At 33.7% G+C, this 24,637-nt stretch overlaps 1 long non-coding RNA gene across 1 annotated transcript; it reads left to right on the top strand.

The window, feature by feature from the left end:
* Positions 1-15,893: 15,893 nt before the first annotated feature.
* LOC106035528 (uncharacterized) lies at positions 15,894-17,592 on the top strand. The gene is made up of 2 exons (XR_001206838.3): positions 15,894-16,255; positions 17,497-17,592. It is a non-coding gene; the product is annotated as an uncharacterized lncRNA (long non-coding RNA).
* The last annotated feature ends 7,045 nt before the right edge of the window (positions 17,593-24,637 follow it).

Raw genomic sequence — 24,637 nt, 5'->3', positions numbered from 1 at the left:
GAATAAGATATTTAAGCACTTGTGGGGTTGCAGGACTGTTCCCTTTGACAGCAATGATGAAAGATACTTGAACACTTAAGTGTCTTTCTGGACCAGAAATTATAAGTTTCTCAATAAATTATAAGTTTAGGAAACTAACGTGTCCTATTGATTCTTTCTAAAATGTACCAGATATCACGGGCATATACATCCCATTAGTAATTGTGCAAACAGATTTTCTATTATGAAGTTTCCCATTTAAAAAAAAAAAAAATGTTTCCTAGCCAGGTACATAGCTCTGCTGAATTTCCTTTAGCTGAAGTTTTTACCCTAAGTTCTCTGTGTCCTTATGTATTTGTTTTGACTAGGTGTCTAAGTTTGCCCTGGCAAGTCAGGATAGGTGTTCCAAACAAATTTATGTCAATAACCCACGAAGTCAGCTCTTTAAATAACCCTTCAAGGCAAGGTAAGAAGATTTCAGACCCACATCATTCTCATTTCCACATACTCAGTTTCAAACCTGAGGAGAAGTGCTCGATCCATAGTCCAGAAAACTGATATCCCTCCTTTTGCATGGATTTCTGGTATTAACTCACAGGTTACAGCCACAAGAAACAAGAGGAGCTCACTATAAAGTAGGGATATGAAGGACAAGATTCACTTCACCTAATGTATAAGTTAAGATCCAGTTTTAAATTCAGAGATATTTGGGCTCTTTTCAGTTGTCCACACACAGGTATCCAGTTCTATTTAAGGTGCCCTGGACTGTGTTTGATATTGTATGAGGAAATTTAAATAAGAGAGACCCATGACCTCCAAGAGCAGATGGATGCCAGGCTGGGTATAAAAAAGCATATCAAATTGCACATGTGGGCAACCAAACTTACCATTACAGACAGAAATTGAGAGGCCATTTCCTTGAATAAAAGCATCTGCTCTCCACATTACAAGAAGAATCTCTCTCTAGGCTCTGCTGACTGTATTAAGTAGATCTTTTCTCCCCTGAGATGAGTTGAGACACCACTGGGGTGATTCATTTGCTTCAACTGTGGTATCTACTGCCATATGAGATGCTCCAGGGCATCCCAAACATGGATGTGTACCTGGTTATAATGACACAGGATTCACAGAAAAACTATGACCTTCTGGAGCAGCAGCTGGACACCAGACAGGATTTCATGGGTTACCAACAATGGCACTAAAACCCAATTATTACACACCTGAACTGAACCTTTAGCATTGCACTTACATTGCAAACATCTAAACTTAGGGAGAATTAATTCTGTCCTTAAAATAACTAGTAACATCTGGACATTTTGCTTACTTTCATTTCAAGATGGAGTTATACCTTATAGTACATTCACTATTTCTTCCAGTTTTATTTAATAAGCTTTTATTATTATTATCATTGATAAATGTGCTAACAAATGCATTTCTCTGTCAATAAACATTTCCTGAATATAAATCTAAATTTTGGAGATAAAGGAACAGCTCAGATTTAAGACTCATTTGTTTTGCAGACTTTGAGCTGACATTATAAATTACTATTTCAGTTAGTGCTAATTTAATTGCTGAGATTTCTAGATGGTGGGCCGATAACAGTAATTCATTTTGTCTAGACCAAAAAACTGCCAGGATCTTTCAGGCACAAATTCTCATTTGTGATTAACATGTTTGGATACTACAAGGTGGGCCTACCAGATAAAACCAAAAGCAGCTGTCAAACACAACCTAAAACCCAATGTGATTCTGAAAGACCTTGTACACACGTGGCTTTTTCAAAACCTCAAACTAACAAAGAAATTGCAATTTATAATTAAAAACAAAACAAACAAACAAACAACAATAACAACAAAAAACTGAACTTAATTAACATAGTTCAGGGTATTTCTTGGACATCAGTTTTTCTTGTAAAGCACGATTTCACTTAAAGAAGATGCTCATTACATGTCTGAATTTTCAGGAGATTAATGTTGATGTGCTTCCATGCATGAGTTCTTACAAATGTTCTGCCAATAACCTGACAAATGTATAACCAACATATGATTGATCCAGACATCTCAGCAGTGGTTTTGATGTTTCTATAAATGTCAGAATTCATGTTTAAAAATGCATTAGGAAAATGGAAAGATTTTGTTGGAACTGAATTTGGTACATCCTACTTTTTTTTTTTTTATTTCATGTTTGAAAACTATCAAGTAAGGTTTTAAGTATGCAATGTCACTTCAAAGCATGGGCTCTCCAGAGCCTCAGAAAAGTCATTGTGCAATGTCAGGGTCTGTCTAAAGGGTTTGATTGCAAATTAAGACCCAGAGAGCTCTGTGTCTAGTCCACATACCACAGCATTCTTTAGGTCTGATGCTCAGATATCTGATATATCTGAGCATACATTGTTTGTATTGCCTTCTCTGTTTATAGAAACCTAATAAAAATAATCTTAAAAAAAATAAAAAATAAAAATATAACAAAAAAATTTGTACCTTTGGCAAAATTTATTCAAACCACATATTTTCACATAGTATTTCACTGTTGTCTCCTATCCAGTATCAGGAAGTGCCACTGAGGCAAACAAAGAAAATAAAAGGAGCGTACTAAACATTTTCAAGCCTCAGAATGGCTTTGAGGTTTGAGGAAGGATCTCAGCCAATTCTTACTTTATCTGAATCTGGTCTTCTTTATTCTTAATAGTAGTAATATTCCTCTCCACCCTCCCTCTCTGAAAAGCCTAAAAACTGGTAGCTAAAAACAACCCGAGAGGAAGGATTATCCAGTAATTAGTGAAGCAGATTAGGATTAGGAAGAAAAAGGATTAGGAAGAAAAAGAAAAAGAAAAAGAAAAAGAAAAAGAAAAAGAAAAAGAAAAAGAAAAAGAAAAAGAAAAAGAAAAAGAAAAAGAAAAAGAAAAAGAAAAAGAAAAAGAAAAAGAAAAAGAAAAAGAAAAAGAAAAAAAAAAAAAAGAAAAAGAAAAAGAAAAAGAAAAAGAAAAAGAAAAAGAAAAAGAAAAAGAAAAAGAAAAAGAAAAAGAAAAAGAAAAAGAAAAAGAAAAAGAAAAAGAAAAAGAAAAAGAAAAAGAAAAAGAAAAAGAAAAAGAAAAAGAAAAAGAAAAAGAAAAAGAAAAAGAAAAAGAAAAAGAAAAAGAAAAAGAAAAAGAAAAAGAAAAAGAAAAAGAAAAAGAAAAAGAAAAAGAAAAAGAAAAAGAAAAAGAAAAAGAAAAAGAAAAGGAAAAGGAAAAGGAAAAGAAAAAGAAAAAGAAAAAAAAAGTAAGAAAAAGAAAAAGAAAAAGAAAAAGAAAAAGAAAAAGAAAAAGAAAAAGAAAAAGAAAAAGAAAAAGAAAAAGAAAAAGAAAAAGAAAAAGAAAAAGAAAAAGGAAAAGAAAAAGGAAAAGGAAAAGGAAAAGGAAAAGGAAAAGGAAAAGGAAAAGGAAAAGGAAAAGGAAAAGGAAAAGGAAAAAGAAAAAGAAAAAGAAAAAAAAAGAAAAAGAAAAAGAAAAAGAAAAAGAAAAAGAAAAAGAAAAAGAAAAAGAAAAAGAAAAAGAAAAAGAAAAAGAAAAAGAAAAAGAAAAAGAAAAAGAAAAAGAAAAAGAAAAAGAAAAAGAAAAAGAAAAAGAAAAAGAAAAAGAAAAAGAAAAAGAAAAAGAAAAAGAAAAAGAAAAAGAAAAAAAAAAAAAAGAAAAAGAAAAAGAAAGAAAAAGAAAAGGAAAAGGAAAAGGAAAAGGAAAAGGAAAAGGAAAAGGAAAAAAAAGAAAAAGAAAAAGAAAAAGAAAAAGAAAAAGAAAAAGAAAAAGAAAAAGAAAAAGAAAAAGAAAAAGAAAAAAAGAAAAAGAAAAAGAAAAAGAAAAAGAAAAAGAAAAAGAAAGAAAAAGAAAAAGAAAAAGAAAAAGAGAGAAAAAAAAAAAGACAAGTTTTTGCTTTTGTCACAGTAGTGCTGAGAGACTAAAACCATTAAAATAATAAAATGGAAAAAATACCGTGCTCAGGGACAACCATAAGTTCCTTAGGACATGTTCACAAGTTTTCAAGTGATTAATTTATCACAGCTTAATACATTGTTGCTTTCCAGCTGAACTATGATTGCTGACTATATTGCATTCCAGCTAACTGCAAATGTGAATTAAATGTTGTAGCATAAACCATTATTGAGGAGACTTAAGCTATACATTACTTTGCAAATGGGAAAGGGTGGGAGATCACACAGAAATCTACTACTAATCAATTGACTCAAGTGGAAAAGTGCAATAAGTTGACCCTTTCCAATCACATGAAACTTACTTTTTTGTTAAAGCACACTTTAATCAGGTTTATTAAAATTAAAAATGTGTAATCATCCATTGACTAGATACAGAGAATTTCAAACTTTCTTTGGTATTCAGGGCTGCTTGGCATCCTAGATTTGGTTCAAGATCATTCCTAATTGATTATATTATGATGAAGGGTACAGGAAGAGGATAGGAAGAAGAAAGCTCAAAATTGCCTTCCAGACATAAAATGTGTTTTGATTTACACTTAATGAAACTTTTTTATTACTCAAATTACTCCTTAATATTGTGGCTGGATTTATTCTGGAATGGGGTTATCACACACATATGTCCCATTGGTCTACATCTCAGCAGTCAGGGTAGGTTTATTTTGGCAGGCTCGAAGGGATGTCAGTGGTTCTCTTTTTATTTAAAGCAGCAATTGGCACACTTGTAGAGTGCTTAATGTTTTGTTTGCAGAGAAAAGAAAGTTGTTACAATTTGGGAAGAATGCACATACAGTCCTGGATATGTAGATGTAGATGCATATATATGTGTATATATGCACATACTATGTATATGTATATGTATGTGTATGTGTATGTGTATGTGTATATATGCATACATTTTAGAAGTCATTAATCTATTTAAAATTATCGCCTTCAATTCTCAAGACAAAAATTGTTTTGCCAGATATTCACCCCCAGTCATACTTTCCCTCTTTCCATCTCTCAGTGAATATCATTAAGAAATACACTTGCTGATGGTTTCAAAAAACACCTTCAGTTACATGCCAAGGAAGTTTTACCAATATCTTTTTTATTTGTTGACTAGATTTAATAACAACTTTTGCCAGAAAGAATGGTAACTGAATCTCAAGAAGTTTGATTTAATTGTGGTAAGTCTGAAAAAGTTCAAACATACATCTAGGGGCCACTGAAAGCACATGAAGGTTTGCTCTTGACTTTGTCTTTAGGACTGGCCTCTGAATTTTCATCAAACCCCTAGTGTGTTTAGATTTCTCCTTTCCCCCTTGGCCCCATATGACCCCAGTCTTTTGAGACACACTATCAGAAATCCAGGCCCCATTTGCTTCTTACTTTTTTTATTGGATGATTTTTTAAAGCCCTACACCATTTCCAGCTGCTGAAAATGTATTTGTTGGGTGCATCTCAACTTCTGCTTCCTGAAACCCTTCATATGCAAAAGTCTTTGCTTAGACAGTCCCAACACAGACAAATCTTAGCCCAGACTGCAATTGGATCAGCAGCACAGCATGGCTTGCTCAGAAAGTACATTCCAGATGGTAACACCATTGATTTTTATTTTATTTTATTTTATTTTCAGTTTCCTATAAATACCATTAATGCAAAACGTTATTCCAAATTCAGTTTAAAAGCACTAGGCTGGAGTAAGTTAAATTTGGAATAGCCTTGTAAGATGAAAATCAAGATGTATGTAACACCTTCAGGAACAGTCTTTATAATTTCTTAATAGCTTTATTAATTTCTCCTCAATCCCATCATAATTTTCTTTTTGATTTATTGGTAAAACAAAAAGGCTTGCACTGTCCAGTGTATGGTAGCAATAAATTCTTCCTTTTAATTTGATCTTCTATTTAAATCCTTCAAAGCAGGCAACAGACATATCTGACTTTATTATGGAGATCTTTCCTTCTAGTATTTATATACTTTCTTCCTAGACAAAACCCCACAAAGTTGACCAGCTAACTTTCCAACACCCATTCAGCTCCTATGAGGGTGAGAAGGAGTATATAAGCACAGGCATCTGATAATCTGTAATAGTTTGATCAAATTTAAAAGAACCACTGCTTCGGAGAAAGCTTTCTTGTAATTGTACGTTTTCCTTTACTCAGTCCATGCTTTATCTGAGTCTCAGCTTGTGTTCTCTTGCCTTGGGAATGATTTACTGAGTCTATAATACTTAAAGGAACTGAGTCTTTATTGACGATGAATTAAACAATTAATATTTTTAAAAAAGATTATATAATATCAATATAATATTTTTCACAGATTAGTAACATGTTTCTTAGTCTATTGTTATTTTTTTTTTAAAGGATGATTTTTTTTTCTTATTTATTATTTTAAACTTTATCTTAGACTTCAGGGAGAGAAAAATTCACCAAATTATTCCTGCTATTTTTCACTTACAGACTATATTATTCTCACATGGAATAGAAATTTCAGGTAGGTATTTTTTTTTTCCCTATATACTAAGATTGTGAAATATAGACCCAAATCTAATTCAAATTGTTCTGGGTTTACCCTCTACTTAATCTCCTGTAAGAGTCCTACTAAAAATGATTTATAAAGGTGTTTAGTGTCGTATTTCAGCGTCTCTCTTTCTGGAATTTGTACGCTCTTGCTGTGTTGTAAATTTATGAAAGTTGATCTATCTTTCCTTGGGGGGTACTTGCTTAATGCCTGGTGTGATGTTCAGTTTATTCTTTGTCACTTTCTAAATACGGCAATCATGATCAATAGAAGAGTCTTCCAACTTTTGAAAAGAGTCTTATGAAACTGACTGGGAAATTATTTATTAATTTTTACAAACATGTTGTCTCATATCCTCTGTCTTTTTCATTTTTGTAGAATCTATTTATTTATTTATTTATTGGGGGGAAGGATGTAGCTCAGAAATCTATGAAGGAAAAATAGAATTTTGGTTATTGTTCTATCGAGCTACAAAGCTGTTTTCTATGAAAAAAAAAAAAAAACAAAAAAAAAAAAAAAGAGAGAGAGAGAGAGAGAGAGAAAGAGAGAGAGAGAGAAAGCTCCAATGAATTGAATAAACAAGCAAATTAATACTGAAAAAGACCACAGGAGACCACATCTTGCACAGTATCTGTGCAAGATGAATGACCAGGGGTTCAATTGCCATGGATTGTCAAGTGGGTACGCTCCCATACCCATATTCCTGTACATGAATGAACTGTGTTTTAGGAGGTAAGTTTACTTATATGGAGAACCACTATAGTCAGAAAATGCTGTCAATTTTATGACTCACTGTGAATAATTAATCTCTTATTTGTTCTTTTACTCTTAACATACACCATGTTCTAACTAACATTTTACTGAATACTGTCTAATGAAGTGAAAGTCAGCAGAAATCCTAGTTCTGAGCTAGACCTCTGAGAAAGACCTACATTATTCAAGACCTTTGCCATACACCATATAATAATAATAATAATAATAATAATAATAATAATAATAAAGTATATATAATATAATAAACAAATGAAAGATCACAACTTAGGTTATATGTAATTTAATTAAAAAATATCAGTGGTATTTATACCAACAATATTGTTCTTTTTGAATTATCTCCAGCAAAATTATTATACCTAACTAACTCTGAATATAATTTTTTAATCCATAGGTAGTACTAGTAATTTTCATGGGAGGGAATAAATTATAAATTTATGTGAGCATAAATGTCATGATCTGGCTCCATTTAATTTACAGATTAATACAGAAAAATAATTTATTCTAGAGAAAAAGGACAAAATGCTGCAAAAAACTGTTGTCTGTTTTCTTTGTGTGTTTGAGGACTGAAATATTCATTTATTTGTTTTTTAATAATTGACTCATGGTATGGTGGAGGTTTGGGTCACAGATAACTCTTCTAATATTTTTTCTAACATCATGGCATTTCTGGTATGCCCATGATAAAATAAATCTTCCTTACTTAGAGAAACCCTTTGAAAAACAATATTTGAATAGATTTTTTCTTGCTGAAGACAGCTGTCGCTTTTGCTTCCCTTATCACCTGGGTATCCAGGGTTGGAAGGTCTTCTTTTGGATTTATTTTATCATTCGATATTTGTTGCTCATATGGTAGACATTTGCTGACTCTATGGCATATGTGTTATGCAAACCCCAGTGACTGGAGTGTTTTGAACAGCCATGAGCCATAATTCCAAACATATTAAAAGATTAAAATAATTGCACTGTTTAATTTTACAAGCTTTCCACAACAAACATAGCCACCCACCCCTATATTCAAAGAAAACGAAGTGACGACAAGGTCTACACTGTTTTCCAAGGTTAGCTGTGAAATAACTTTTTTTTAAACCACATTTAATGGCCTTGCTGTCCTTGCACACTCACGCCTTCCAGTAGGACTAGTTATAATATAAGTTAATGAATTATTTCTGATCTTCACCTACTGCTCTTTTTAATAACATCTTCAAGAATCACTTGTCTGAATTGCTACTGCTTGTTAGAAAAGCCCTTAAGTACCACAGTGGTATATGATCGTGGCTCGGGGACCTGTACCCAGTCATTTCTGTGGTGTGTTAGCCCAAGATCTGTCATGGTTTTGGTCTGTATCACATAGTCTTCTCCTCGACAATGATTGGCCACTATTTGGAGGAATTTGTTTCCCAGGGTAAAGAGTACAGGTGTGTGGATGTGAGCTGTGCTGTGCCAAAACCTCTCGTCCAGAGAAGAGTCACTGGTCCATTTCTTTCACTAAGATAGACATATACAATGGAGAACACATATAGGATGACTGTGGTCCTTTCTATTTGTCTATTTTATAGCTTAATTATATAAGCTGTATAATTTACCAAACAATAACATTAACAACAAAACAGCTTCTAGCAATACCTGATTAAGTAAATGACTGGCTGACAGTTACATGCTGCTTCTGAAGAGTGGTATCAGGAGTCTGAGGATTTGGCCTACAGATGATGCAGGACAGGGGCCTGGTGGGAATTTAGTCTCCCATCTGCAAAAGCAGGTCATATGTTCATTTGCATGATGCCAGGGGGAAAAGAAACAAAGAAACAAACAAACAACAACCCTAAACTGTCGGATATATGCACCTGTACAACCTAAGTCTTTTTATCCTAACATACTGTCTATACTGTTCATACATAGATATATGTATGCAACTTACTACATTTCATAAATAACATTAGAATAATAAAACTGGAGTACTTTGATCCATTTTTTTTTCTTTTTACCTTCGTTAAATTTAATCTGAAACTATTATTAAAGCAAGAGCAATCTTTGCCCTTTAAGAATAAAATATCTAAGAAAAGTACAAAGTACCTAAATATTATTACAAATGGAAGAAAAAATCTCTCAAGAACTAATTTTCCTGATTTCTGATACTTGCTTGCAGTAAGCTGGGAATTGTTCCAAAAAACGCATTTATTTATTTTATATTTTTTTGGTATATACTAGAAGTACTTTTGCTTCTGCTGGAAACCTGAAAATACAGAGACTTGCAAGGAAGTGCATTCCTGTGACATATGATAAGGCACAGGAGAGAAATATCTATCCTTTCCATGATCAAGTATTAAAAAAATGTGTTCATATTTCCAATAGTTTGAGGGATCATGAAATGTATTAATAAATAAATAAATAAATAAATAAAATAAAATAAAATAAAATAAAATAAAATAATAAAATAAAATAAAATAAATAAAATAAAATAAAATAAAATAAAAAAAATAAAATAAAATAAATAAAAAAATAAAATAAATAAAAAGCTGGATTCAATCATTATAAATTATGGATGTCTTTCTGTAACGATCCTCAAACCACAAGGATACTATTTCTGGCACAGAAAGTGCTGGAAACTAGGAGATATCCCTGGAAGCTGGAAGACCATAACTGCAAAATGTCACTGTATTCTTGCCTTCTTCAAATGGTGTCTTCTGTCTTCAATATGTCCATTGCCTGACACGTCTGGAACAGACAGATGGACTTTCAATCTGATCTCATATTTTTGTTCTTATATAAAAATCACAACCAAATGACTAAAGGTTTGCAGATTAACAACTTTATACAAAATTGTCTTCTCTGAATCAATGGTATAACTTCCATAAACTTCAGTAGTGCAGATATTCAAAATACATAATAGTCCTCCAAATTCCTTGGGAACATCCATCTCCACATCCAATTAAATACCATCTCACCATTTGGATGCATCCCTGAGCAGAATATACAAATTATTTCTTCTTTCATCACAATTTTGCATCGACACATTCAACTGCAATAAACTTATCTCCTTGAAGTTATAAATGGGTTTATCCTATCCAGTGAAAGTATGCTGTTTATCTTCAGTCATGCTTGTAAAATGTTGATGAAAGTTTCTGGCCCTAATGTTAGGGAAGTATTGAAAAGGGAAGTGGTTTTCCAAGCATGAACAAATGTTGATTAAAAAGATATGGAGAAATCCAACTAAATTCAGCTTATTTTTTCTGTGTTTCTTGCATTACTCGTTTCTCTACATAAAAAGAGCACTTGAATTTCATTTTTTGTATAAGTTTATTTCATATTTTAGAGGATAGCTGGTAAGAAGAGAAGGAAACAGGGTATAAGAAGGAAGTAGTTACTTGTATTTTTAGTTTTTTTTTGCCAGTGTTTGGGAATTTTTAAGTGGATTTTCATAAAAAATGAATCATAGGATGTAACAAGAGATTTGTTTAATCTCAAAGGCAAATTCATTTAGAAAATGAATACTTTTCATAAATCCAGAAACATATTTTGAAGTCAGAATAAAAAAGCATTATTTTATGACTATGTCAAAGAATAATCTAGTACAAATATCACCTTACGGACAAAAAGCTTAAAGCCTCATTACATTAACAGCCACTGGCCCTGACCCAGAAAAGGATCTAAACATGATGATAGGCATATGAGACATCCCACTAAAACTAAGGGGATAGGGAAAATTGGGTAGATTTTTGAATTCCTTCCTAGTCTGGAGCCAATGTCTGTGATTTGTTTGCATAGTCATCAAAAAATTGTAGAAGACAATGGATATAGGGAAACAAGCCGATTAGAAAAAAAAAAAAAAAAAAGAAAAGAAATAAGGAGAAAAAGACTAGTTTTACAAAACTGCTGAACTGTCCTTTTAGGATCCAAAAAAAGTGCCTGAATTCCTGACTCTGTCATGATGAACACATGATCTCCACTTTTAGTCTCCATCAGTGTTGATGATAACCCAAGAAGCTGTTGGAGTTTTTGTCTTTATAATTTACTACAGTGTAGACCCCAAAAGCTCATTCGAAGACTCAGCTTTGTAGTCACGGCTCCAAATATTCATCTTCTTTTCCCACGTATCTAGTCACACGTTTCTTATTTCACCGTGCTGTAGCCACATAAACTGAGTTTTCTGTGTAGACTTTTCTGTGTTATTAAGTGACAATCATCCTTTCAAGTTAACACCATTTCTGATCTTCCAACTACTAGAAAAAGACCTTATCTTAGACATGAACTCCAAGAGAAGCAGCTGGCTTGAATGTGTTCAGAGGAAAACATATTTCAGCAGAATAGAAATCATGTGTGGAAGCTTTAGGAACTTCCTCTGAAGCTGACATATGTGCCCCTCATTTCCTCCTTCTGCCTAAAAATGCTAATGAGGCTTAGATTGGCTGGTGACATTAAAAATTTAAGATTGTAATCAGCAGCTAAATCACACACTCCTTCATCATGGTGCTCTCCCCCATGGTAGAGCTGCTGTGTTGCAGATTCAGAAGGTGTCAAGTCTGCTCCTCGCATAGATCTGTTATTTTTCTGTTCATTTCTGCAGCTGTTTCTTTTATGTCACTTTTGTTCTATCCTTATTCTCCTGTTCATTCCTCACTGATATAAACTGTGTTTAACATCTGGGAAAGTTCTCTAGGCCACTTCCTGAACCTACAGACACTGGTAATAGTAATAGTAATAGTAATAATAATTAAATATTTATGTATATATTACTCCTACCTCTACAATACCTGGGGGCCTGTGCAAAAACAAATGCCATCCAATCAAAATAAATAGAATAAAAGCATAATAAATACATGAAATAAAATGCAAACAAGTTTGCAGGTGCTTGGATCGAGGGTCACCCTGACACGTGTATTAACTCAGCATAGATTGTAGCAAACTCTATACAACCATTAATTGAGTTATTCTCAATTTACTGCAGCAGTTTCTACAATAAAGTTCAGGCTCCTGCTTAAGCATGTGGCTGTTTTGTACATAAACTTGGACCTAGCTTTAAGACTCTTTGAGCAGACTGTTTTCAAAATGTCTTCTGTACTGTTAGTAAATTTTAATTTCCTCCTCTATGTCTACAAAGAGTAATAGTGCACCAAAGACAATCAAATTAATTACCTTAATTGTTAAACTGAAGTGAGATTCTCTGGGCTACTGGGGGTATATATGATATGGTATCCATAGGATTGCTTATATCTCGATAAACAAATAATATTGATGTAATGCTATCATACTAGCATACTGACATAAATAGTTGCTGGCATTCTTTACCAGTGCTATTCTAAAAATTTTCAACAATCTTTGCCTCCCCGAATTGTTTCCTTTCAGCCCTTTATAGTCACTAGCCAGTGTGTACTCTCCTAAGATGAGCAACCAACATTGTTCCCTCAGTGTTAGCCCAGTCCTGGTCATGACGCCAAAAAATGTTCTTTTGCCACAATACTTGGTAGACTTTAGTTTTCCTCTGCTGGCATTATTAAATAAATAGTCTGCACTCAGATCTCAGTAAAATCTACTAGGACTATATATCCAAGTCACTGGGATATTTTTTCAAATGTCCACACTACAGAACTGTGCTTGCTTTAACATTTGAAAGGCAGTCATCCAGCTTACTTCTGAAAGAAACAAAGACGAATAATCCACCAAATGTCTCACAGACTCCTTTTTGCCTGGGTAGTTTTGCATGGATATCATCTACCCCAGGAAATGTGCTGTTCCTCAACTTCATGGTGTCCCGTTTTCATTTCAGATCACTGTTTTCCTTGGCATTGGGAATGAATGAATGAATCATCCCCACCAAGCACAGCAGGGCTGTCTGGGACAGGGTGGTTGAGTAAATCGCTGAAGTGTTCCTTCTTGCTTTTCCCTTCTTTCATCAAGACTTTACCATCTTTAGTCTGAATGTGGTTTTAACAAATGTCTTACATTTCCTTCATAAGCATGTAGGTGGCATTTAACTCACCCTAATTTCAGCCATTTGAATGTTAGTCATTTTGCCTTAACTCATCTGTTCTTCCTGTAGAGCCAGCACAGAGAAACTTTAGTGGATTCATTGCCCCAAAGGTGTTCAAAGCAGTTTTGCTGTATGTCTGTCCTTAATTCTAATGTCTGCTTCTTAACTTGCTTGTCACTTCTTGTATTTTCACTCTTTCCATTTAATCATATCGAGGACTCTAGGTTAACTCTGCCTTAGGTTGAATTGCAAAAGCACTGAATTCTTGGAAACTCAGGTGCTCAGGGCAGACAAATATTGAGACAAATAGTGAGACGGGACTATCTGAATTACTTTTTGTCTGAACCATTTTTATGACATTTATACTGATATAGAATATGACTAGGTTGAATCAGTTGAATTAGTTAAAGCCTAAAAGTATTTGAGTCTGTTGAAGTCAAAGGCAATAAAAACATGCTTTAGCATGTACAACAGCTTTTCTTCTCTTTCATATTGTTTAAACGTATTTTGTAATTATGTAGGAGGATTGTGTGATTCTCAACTTGATAAATTCCTCTATGTAAGGATGTAAAGACTGCTTATTTTAGAAAAGCTAAGTACAGAGAAATTGTCAACTTCATGGGAAAAATAACACAGTACAAGATTCAGGCAGCAGAACTGCAATATTGTGCTGGCCAATTATCTTTCTTAAGCTTAGTAAAGGATTTGTGGAAGACACTGGACTCTCCCTGTTGAAGTCAATAACCTTTTTACATTGCTTATATACATCCTGTAGGAGGAAAAGTGTCCAGTGGCTTCTGTCCAGTGTCTCCAGCCCAGTGGCTTCAGCATTATGAAGTAGAATTTGCCTTTGAGGAATGGCAACAACAGACATAATTGGTGGAAGTGTTTTTCAGATATTTTTTTTCTTAATTTACATTTGAGAATTCAGTTTTGAAATGAAAAAATAATAATAATAATAAATAATAATATAATAATAATAATAATAATAATAATAATAAAGACTGGAAATTGGGATTGGGAAAGAAACTGGCTAAAATCATAAGAAATTAATAAAGCCTATTTTAAAAAGTTCCAAATGGCATTGGAATTATGAAATTACTGGGTGGTTCCACAACTAGCAGAAAACCATTATCCCAGAGGCCTTATGTAGCTGCTTTGAGGTTATGATGGCATATGTAATGAAGTGGCTGACAGACAAATAGAAAATGTTGTGCTATTTTAATATATATATATATAAATAAATAACCAAGCCCTTTATTTCTATTTAAACTTGTGTCTGTTAGTACATGATTCAAGAAGGGAAACTGCATTGACAGAAGAATCCAGATCTCTGAACCTTTCCCAGTTCAGCGTTGTGAGCTAGAAGGAAAGAAGCTGAGCCCTAGACACATAAGGAAATGTCGAGAACTGAGAATGGTGAGGTGGTAACAGAAATTCAGACTCCATATACTAATGTTAGGCTTTGAAGCCTCTCACTAATAAGAATCAAGGCTCCATCTCATATAATCCATATGCTCTGTGCTTTCTGTGGGAGTTAATAATATATGACATGAAAGGGTGCATTAATAATGTTTGACCCACTGGAAATGCCAAAAAAGCAACTTCACTGAAGTTGATGTAACATGATCCCTTGTCTGGGGAAAGAGAGTGGAAGAAGCTTCTGTCTACCTTGCTAGCATCTCATCTAGCCTTAAATGAGACATTTCACAATATGAATAACTACGTCAAAATCACCTTATTTTAGAGGAATGTTTCTTACCTATAGAATTACAGAGATATATGCTTTAATAATTATGTTCTGGTTTTATATATGCTTGTTTGATACTATATTTGCTACAACTGGAACCTGAAGATCCTAAAAACTTAAGGAAAGCTATTCTTGGTTAGGCCAATAACATTTCCATTCATATATTTTCTCACTAGTTGCTGCTGGTTGCCTAGGGAAAAATTAAAGATGATGAAAATGGAACGTTGTTTAAAAGCGTACCTTTAACCTCCAGTGTTTGTTGTTTACAGACCTCTTGTGCAGGAGAAAATGTCTTCAGATTTATTAGCTTTTGGTGGATTTCTCTTAATTTAATTTGTTGTTGCCTGCTCATGATATTTTCCTTTAATGTCAAAGAATTCCTGGTTTTTATTAATATATTGTGAAGATTAACTTGCCTGTTGTTGTTGTTGTTAGTGTGGTTTTGTTGTTTGTTTGTTGGACCTGCTATATGCAAAGTTTCATTAGATACTTTTGTACTTTTTATTTTACAAGAGATAGTGAACAATTTTCCATCCTTATCTTTTTTCATCTAGCTTGTTGTTTTATACAGTGCTCTCATTTCCTTTCTATAATCTCTTTTCCAAGGTGAAAAACCCCTCTCTTCAGTAGTTTTATATATTTGATTAACTTGCCTACCATTTGCTCTGCTTTTAATAGTTCTATATATTTTTAGACACAGTGTATCAGAATTGTACACTGCCCTCAGGAGGGAGGATCCATGGATACAATGATATAGCCTTTTTTTTTTTTTTCCTCTTTATTCTCCTCTAATAATTCCTGATACTCAATTCTTATTTCATTTTCTGTTTCTATGGAAAAGGCCTAGATTATCTAGCACCCTGTCTAATTGCATCTTGAAAACTGCTAACGGTGGTAAGTCTACCATGTCCTTGAGTAGGTTGTTCCAGTGATTCATATCCACAGTTCTGCCTGGTCATTATTACTTCATATATTACTATGATTACTTCATAATCCTCCATTATGATGATGTGCTGGTGTTTTGCTTTCCAGCAGCCTCAGTCGTTCCCCAGCTGCTCATGATTGGTGATATCCTCTACTGATGACACTTAGCACATAGGAATAAGCTGTAGAGCTCTTGTGGTCTGCACCAGATAGCAGCCTGTCCAGCAGAAGCTTTTAACAACATTTTCTTGAAGGTCCTTTCATACACAGATATGATGCCAACTTCCTCATTAAAAGAAAGCAACTAAAGTCTTAACCAATTTTATTTAGTTATGGAATTCAATAAAGTTTCTGAAGACTTACCTTTCTGAAAATGTAAGGGTAAGCCTACACTGGTAAGTCCATGCTGAGGTGTTCTAATAAGTTTTTGCTGTACCTTTTGATTAAATGGGACATTTATTTTCAGTGACAGCTATCGTTATGTCAGTCTATAGATTTAGATAAACTATGGTGAAGAGTACTTTCAGTTTGCTGAAGTTTTATTCTTACTGTAGAGGGAAATTAGTTTTTAATTATACAGCCTTTCACACTTTGTAGGGCTCCTTAGTGTGTAAACTAGGACACTAATTGTTCCTTTAGTTTAGGAATAAATAATGATATTGTTAAAATGAAGTTCTACCTTTGAAATACACAGACAGTTGAACCTACTTTTTCTACCATTGTAATCATCTGTAAAGAAGTGATTCACTGTGGCAGGAAAACAATCTGATCAAATGAGATTACATACATGTGTGCAATGAACAAAGAAAAGTTAAGCATGACATATAGAAACATAGCTGTCTACACAAATCTTTCTTCTTTGTACACATCTTATAGAAATATACTGGCAAAAGCAGAAGATTTTATTATAATATTTTATTGCTTACAGAGCTAATGATTGCTTAGCCTCCCATCTTTCACTTTCCCCTCCCCTCAAATGTACTCTATTATAAGGAAAGAATAGTAAATATATAGGTCCATTATACAATCCACAAATTTAGTACAAATTGAACAGACAGTTTACAGTTATAGTACAGATGTACTCTTTATTGGCTAGAAGTCCAATAAAGGCAGCATTTTGAATTTTAATACAAATGTGCAATTTTCATTTGGAACCTATATAGAACTAGGTAAATCAGTGCACATGGAAGTTTAATTTAAAAGCCTTTCTATTTGCAAAATCCCTATATACAGAGTACATGCCCAGAATTCTGGTTGCTTTTCATTTCAAATTGCCTATAAAGTTGGAAGTATTTCCATAATTTTAAATTGCCCACATAACATAGGAGAGATTGGAATTACAGTTGCTCCTCAAATTTGTTTTTATAAGCACCTGAATTTGGAATGGATTCAAATGGCATTTTAATATGTGTTGGGTCAGGCCATACTGATTTAATTTGTAAAATGTATTTATCATGAAAAGGGGCAATTTAAAGAAGTGGAAAATATAATAAAATATGAAACTAGATGGCAGAAATGCACCCACAGAACATAGCTGTGAAGTAAATCTACATTAAAGAGCAAAATGTTGGATTCTTTGGACTACTGATGCAAAGATTGTGAAAAAGCTCATGAAAGCATGTTTCTTTCTCTTCAGAAACACAGAGTAGCTGGCAAGCTGAAAACACATTGCTGACCACAGAAGGAAAGAGATGATCAATAAACAATGTATACAAGTGTTAGTAAATCATAATTTGACTCATGCCTTTTAAAATTGATGCAGACTCAGAATATTGCTTACATTTAATTCCTGGAGAGGACTGCTGATTTCAGTGTTTGACATACTTATGTATTGCACATGAACTTAAAAAAAAATTGCTGGATTTTTTCTAAAGTAGTATGGGATTTTATGAAAAATTCCAATTCTTTATTTCTTCTTAATTTTGAGAAAAAAAATGAAATACTTAATTTATGTATGCATTCTACTTACACTAGTATAATTAATCTATGTGAAAAACTGCAGAAGTCAAAACTGAAAGAAATAAAGTGATCAAGTCAGGATGCTCAGTTCATAAGGAAATATCACAAGATAGTGTGTGTGAGTTCCTGATAGTAGGTCTAACTCTGTTATTTATGAAGATAGTATTTGAGTTTCCATTTGCAATTTTGCTTCTTAAATAAAATTGTCACTGGGAAAAATTACTAGGGATTTTTTTTTTTCTTGAAATGGAAGAAAATACAGATACTGTATGGAATACTGATTCCCTCATTGTAATTTGACCAGGTAATTCATATCAAAGCTTGTGATCTTCCAAAAAGTGCGATGGACTAGATTTTCAGAACTGATTTTCAGGTTTGTCTGAGAAGTTCCAGTAAGAAGACTCCTGGGTTTACCACAGGGCTAAGGAAAGTGCTATGTAATATGCAAAGAGCAAAATGCCACCCACTGAAATGCCAGCAGTGCTTGCTGTAGCACCTGTAGGGACCTTGGAATTTTTCCAGCTAAGCTAAGCCCCAGACCTGAGTCAGTGAACTTATGGAAACAAGGCTGCAAAGCTTCAGGCTACCTGGATAAAAGTAAAATCACCAATTGTAAGGTGTTCTGGTTGTATGAGTTTATTTATAGACTAACATAAACTTGAATGAAAAGCTCCAAGAATGCTGAAAGCAATATTAAAAAAAAAAAAAAAAGTGAAATTATGATTATAAGCTGCTTGCTGAATTTTCTGTGTTCCTGCTTATTACAAAAACCTTTTTATTAAAACAAAACAGGTATTTCAACCAATAAAACAGCACATTAAATCATAGATTTATTAAATTATAGAAATTGCCAGAGCAGAACAAATAACTACTTGAAAAAGTGAAAAGCAGAAATAAACCAATCAAGCAGGACCCAAGCAGAATCCAAATTTAAGAAGAAAACCTTCTTTCAGATACACGGGTGCCCAACAAAGGCTTTCCTGAAACCTTCTACCAGGGTTAGAGAACTGCATAGAAGCAGAATTAATTAGTGTGGTTCAGCCTCCATCAGCTCCATTAATAATGCTCTTTACTCTTATATTACCTTTTTGTGGTTTAAAGATGTATTCTTTTAAAAGTTGTATAGATTTATAGAGATAGTAATGTGTCCTGGAGACATTGACTGTGGAGCCATAATGTCAAGCCATTAAGGCAAGAAAATGTTTATGAAGGAGCTGGAGTACAAAACACTCAAGATAAACAGTTGAATAAGTTATGAACATTATGAATAATTACCAGTAATGAATCATTGTGGCAATAGCATGTGATGTGTATTATCAGAGCATACAAGCTCAGAATGGGGTAGTTCTCATCTGTAAACTAATCCACCACTAGTAATACTTTTTATTAAACTCAACCAAACAGCTTGTTCAGCACACCTTCCTGCTCATCATTTGGAGTGATTGTCTCTGTGATAGGTGAATTGCCTGGAAACAAATAGCCAAGAAGTAAATGGAGGCCAAACTAGCTAGCAGCAAAATAATAATGAGAGGGAAAGAGTCCAATGTATGTAGAATTAATTTACTGTAAATATGCCAAGAGTTAAAACATGTTTATCTACAGAAGTATGTCTGTCAAAAAATTCCATCATTACACCTTGTGGCAGATAAGTTACGAGACAGAAGTAAGGAAACTTTTACCCCCACATAATATATATATATCTTTTATCATACAGGTCCACAAGCACAGACCACTCACTTATGCAAGCATAGGCAGATTTGAACAGAGATGATCATGCGATACTCAGTTCAGATCGCATTCAGAAATATTTGTACCCAGTAGAGACAATCAAAACAAACAAAAAACAGCAGTCTCAGATTATTTTGGACATTTTTTTGAAGATTGAAGCCAATATAAAGGATTTTCTGAAATAACTGCTCCCTAAAAATAATATCAAAATAATATCAATGACTATGTAAAAATGTAATGGCTTTGATTTGGGCTCTTTTTTTTTTTTTTTTTTTTTTTTTCAGAAAGAACAAATTTGAGGACAAAACATGGAATGTTCTTACAATTTATTTTTTTGCGAGAATATCATGGCACATCTTAGTTTCAAAAAAGCCAGTTTTCCTGACAAAACAAGTGAATGAACAAACATTGTTACTGATTGCTGCTTTTGTAAAGAGTTTTTTTTTTTTTTTTTTATGCAATTGTATACAGTTAGTCAAATTCTCTAAAATACCCTTATCATGGCAGACTGCTTTTCAAAGGAATTCAACTCTTACTGATTCACTAAAGGGAGAGTGTAGGTTTTCAGTGGTGCTCAACACACTGGGTGCTCTCAGCAGGGAGACACTCCTAGCTGATCTGGGTGGCTGCTGCAAACTCTTTGATTTATAACTATTCTGGATTCTCTGTGAACCATTTCAAGGAAGAGAAAAACTAAGGGGGCAAAATGGGAGAAGAGAGAGGTAAAACTATTGCTTTTGGATGCAGTGTTACTGGTCACACAGTATGTTCTGTTCAGAAAACTGTGGGAGATTACTCTGCTTCCCCTCAAGCATTTTGAATATATTCTAAATGTAAAAACAGATTTCTTTACTTCTGACATTTTCCCCTCCTTTGGTAAAATAAATGTTATTTGATTTGGCACATTGGTCTTCTTACTTGTAAATGTCTCCATCCTGTTTAGATATTAGCAGACAGCTTATGTTTGAGTAAAAGATTTTAAAGGAAAAGAGAGAGAGAGAAGGAAAGAAAGAAAGAAGGGAAAGAAAAAGAAGGAAAGAAATAAAGGAAGGAAGGAAAGAGTGAGAAAGAAGGAAAGAAATAGAAGAAAAATAAAGAGGAAGAGAGAAAAACAAAAAAAAAAGGAAAGAAGGAAAAACGTGATAAGACAAAGTAAAGAAGTAAAAGAAAACAATAAAAGGTCAAGTTTTATGCCTTTATTACTGATTGTTGGTAATCTGACTGCTTCAAGAAACAACTTTATATGTTTGTATGCATGTATTTGCATATTTTAAAATATTGAGTGCATAACAAATCAATGCATTTGTTTCTATACTTAAATATTTGGTTATATGTATGTAAACATTTGTTGATGTAAACATATGTATATGTAGGTACTGATCCAAAACTTTTTTTTTCGCAAATGATTTATAAGCACATCTGCTTTCTCTCTACTCTTGTTGTGTCATCTTGTCAGAGGCAGCCCATGCTCCCGCTTCAACAGCTATATCTGGAAATTGGTCATATTGTAGTGGTTCTACTTCCAACAATGAACTTGTATAAGCCCATCATGTTTCATCTCACTAGGCAGCACAACAGTAGCAGGCTTGTGATTATTTATTTCTCCCCAGTTTTTGTACATTTGATTAATTCCGCTGAAATACCCATAGTCAGTATGAGCAGGACACTTTTGCTGCACAAATTTAAGCATGTAGATATAAGATTAAATACTTTCTATTTTTTTCTCCTTTTTTTTTTTCTATTTTTTCTCTTTCTTTTTCTCCTTTCTTTGAATGTTTGTCATAGTTAGAGATGACTTCATGCTGTATTTGTTTTGTTCTGAACTTTTGTGGAATCTATAATGGTAGTTAAAAGCCTATTTGGGAGAGAAGCATTGAAGGAAAAGAACTCTTCACAATATATGCAATTCTAATGAGTTATTAAACCTGAAAGCCACAAATTAATGGAAAAAAATATATATAATTATATAATATATATTTTATATATAATATATATTATATAATATAGAATATATAATAATATAATATATATATATATTTATATAATCTTGGCCTGATTTTTATGGAAGGCATTATGTATTCCAGGACTGTGATAGTGGCACACTCAGGAAAGGCATTTTAATCCTGCAAACTATTATTTGGATACTTAACTTACTCTTTTCAATATTCTCTGAGTGTGCAGTCCTAATAAAGTGGACTATTCCAGCAGTATTTTCAAACCCTTGCTATTAAGAAAATAAAGTAAGACCAAAATATAAGGAGAAAAAAATATAATCCCAAATGCCAGTTATCCCAAGAACACCTATATTTTCCTTTTTGCGTCATCTGAAGTCAGATGGGTGTGTACCATAACCGCCACCTTCCAAGGTCTGGAAATCAGTCAATTTTTGAGTGCTTACAGAGATGGAGTTCCAGACAAAATTGAGTACAGAAAGCAAAATCTTTAGGAGAAACTGATTTTACCACTCTTTGATATCACATAATTTTTTTGTTTTGTTTTATTTTATTTTTAAGATGTAGAAGGAAAGTAGACTAATTATTTGGTATATTCACTCCTGTGAGTCAGAAGTCAAGCAACTGCTGAAGGTGCCATTGGGTGTGGAGCTCAATCAGGTTCAGCTGTAGAGAAGGTTTGAGGTATAAAAAAAAAAATTAACAGTAAAGAGGGATTGTATGAGCTTTGGGAGACTCCAAATCCAACCATGCTTACGTTTTTGTGGGTGAAGGAAAAATAGATCACTGTTGTCTAGGTCAGTCTATTTTTTATTTCATTTTAAACAGTTATTTTTACAATTTCATGATTTATTTTTCCAGGTGTTTGCAAAATTCCTCCTTTTAAATAAAGATGATATAGAAACCAATGGCAGCTTTTGAAAGAAGGCATTAACTTAAGGCTTTGGCTTTAAGACATTATATTCTGTAATCAGAAAAAAAAAATGAACAAAGATTAATTTCCCTGTGCTTTTTCACAGGATGGTTCCACAACATTTGATTATTAATAGTGTATGATACTCACACAGAGATTGTGCTTCTCTAATTCAGAAATTGGACCCCTATAACCAGATAGTTTGGTCCATCTCTATGCTTCTGTCCTCTGTAATGGAGTACCCCACCACAGTCCACTACATTTCATTGACCTGATCAAAAGTAATGGGCTGCTCCCAGGAGTTAATTTATATGGGGCTTTTAAAATACTCTGAACATATCTTCTTGTTATTATTTTCCCACTTATAAGGACGTAAATAACTCCTTTTGATTTGACAGGGCCCTCCCTCATCATTACTGTAAGCATTTGGAGAGACTGCTCCTTGCAACCTGCATTTACATTGCTGGGCTTGACAGAAACCCACAGTTTTACTACATGAATTCTAATATTTCTGAAGTCTCCGTGGACTGAAATAATGCCTGCAAAGACAAAATAATTCATGTCTCCATTTTCACAGAATCTTTGGAGGGGAGAATAATCAGCAACATCTGATCCTCTTGGATGGCATCAGATTTTTCCAATTTTTTTTTTGGTTTTGGGACAGAAATTTCAACCCAATGCACCACTTTTCTGTAGAGTTTACATATGCATAATTATTGTTTTAGTCTTTTTTTTTTTAAACTATGCTGTCAGTATCTGCTCTTTCTCTTCTTTTTTTTAATTTTTGTAAGAAGTATATTTTTATGGGATTAAAGTTGCAATGACTAGGAGGCATTTAGTGGAGAACTGTATTAATTAAGTTTGAAAAAGAGATTTGAGATTTTTCGGTTTTCTTTTCCTTTCTCCCCCCCCCCCCCCCCCCCCCCGGTTATGCAAAACAGGCACTTCTAGATCCCTTTGCCATACATGGTTCAGTTTGAAGTCACTATAAATGAGATTCTGACATGCCAAAAATGTACAGGACAACATTACCCTGGGACATCCAGCCACATGCTTATATGTCACAGATCAGTGTAATGAAGAACATAGACATTTTCCTTATAGTTCTGCTAAACACATGGTGTTGGTAATTCAGAACTGGAGGTGCACAACATTTCAGTTTAGTGATCTCTGGTTAACTATTTGCTCCAAGTATTCCATGTGGTGGTGGTGGTGTTGTTGTTTTTGTTGTTCTAAATATACAACAAGGTTCCAATTAGTGGGGGTGGGAAAAAAAAAGAAAAAAAAAGAAAAAGTACTCATGAACAATTCTATTTATGTTAAAATGCATGAGATGGAGCCTGTATTCATGCTTGGGATTGCCCTGAGCAAAGCGCAGGACCTTGCACTTAGTCTTGTTGAACTATCAACCTATCAGTCTATCAAGGTCCCTCTGGATGGCATCTCTTCCCTCCAGAGTGTCTACTGCAACACTCAGCTTGTGTGAATTGCAAACTTGCTGAGGGTGTTTGATACCGTTGTCCATGTTGCTGATAATGATGTTAAATAGTACTGGTCCCAGTACTGAGCCACTTGTTGCCAGTTTCCACTCGGATATCAAGCCCTTGGCTCAATGAATATGACCGTTGGCTTGATGATGAGTTGGCTCTTTGTGCGTGACCATACAGATAATTCCTTATCCATGGAGTGTTCTATCCATCAAATCCATATCTCTCCAATTTGGAGACAAGGATGTTGTATGTGACAGTATCAAATGCACAATTGCAGGTAGATAAGTGTCCTGGGGCCAGAGAGACTACAAGCATCTTCTACTGCCTCAGCTAAAATAAGCAGACCTCGTATAAATTCCTACTCCTGTTACTGGTTTTACATTCAAGAGTATATTGTCACTGGTCGAGGGGGGGAAAAAAAAAAAGAAAAAAAACACTCTCACAGTGCATTTTTATTTTCATGGAACAGTGCTTTTTGACAGAAAGCTGTTCCACTGGAACACGTTTTAACACATTTCGTCCCTATCGTCTGTTGTGAAGAGCAAGTTGCTATACCAAAATCCAGGGCAGTGATATTACTATATTGTTCTAACTTATTCATTTATGTAAGTATTTCTGAATTTGGAGTGCTTTAGGGAACGTCTGATTACAGAAATTCAGGGCTAAAATCCTCTCTTACAGATGTTACAGAACAACTTCATAAAAACAACGTGAAATTAAAAAAAGAAAAAAGAA

The sequence above is a fragment of the Anser cygnoides genome, chromosome 1, assembly GCF_040182565.1.
Source record: "Anser cygnoides isolate HZ-2024a breed goose chromosome 1, Taihu_goose_T2T_genome, whole genome shotgun sequence".
Taxonomy (NCBI): Eukaryota; Metazoa; Chordata; class Aves; order Anseriformes; family Anatidae; genus Anser; species Anser cygnoides.
This window is presented reverse-complemented; position numbering and strand designations above follow the sequence as displayed.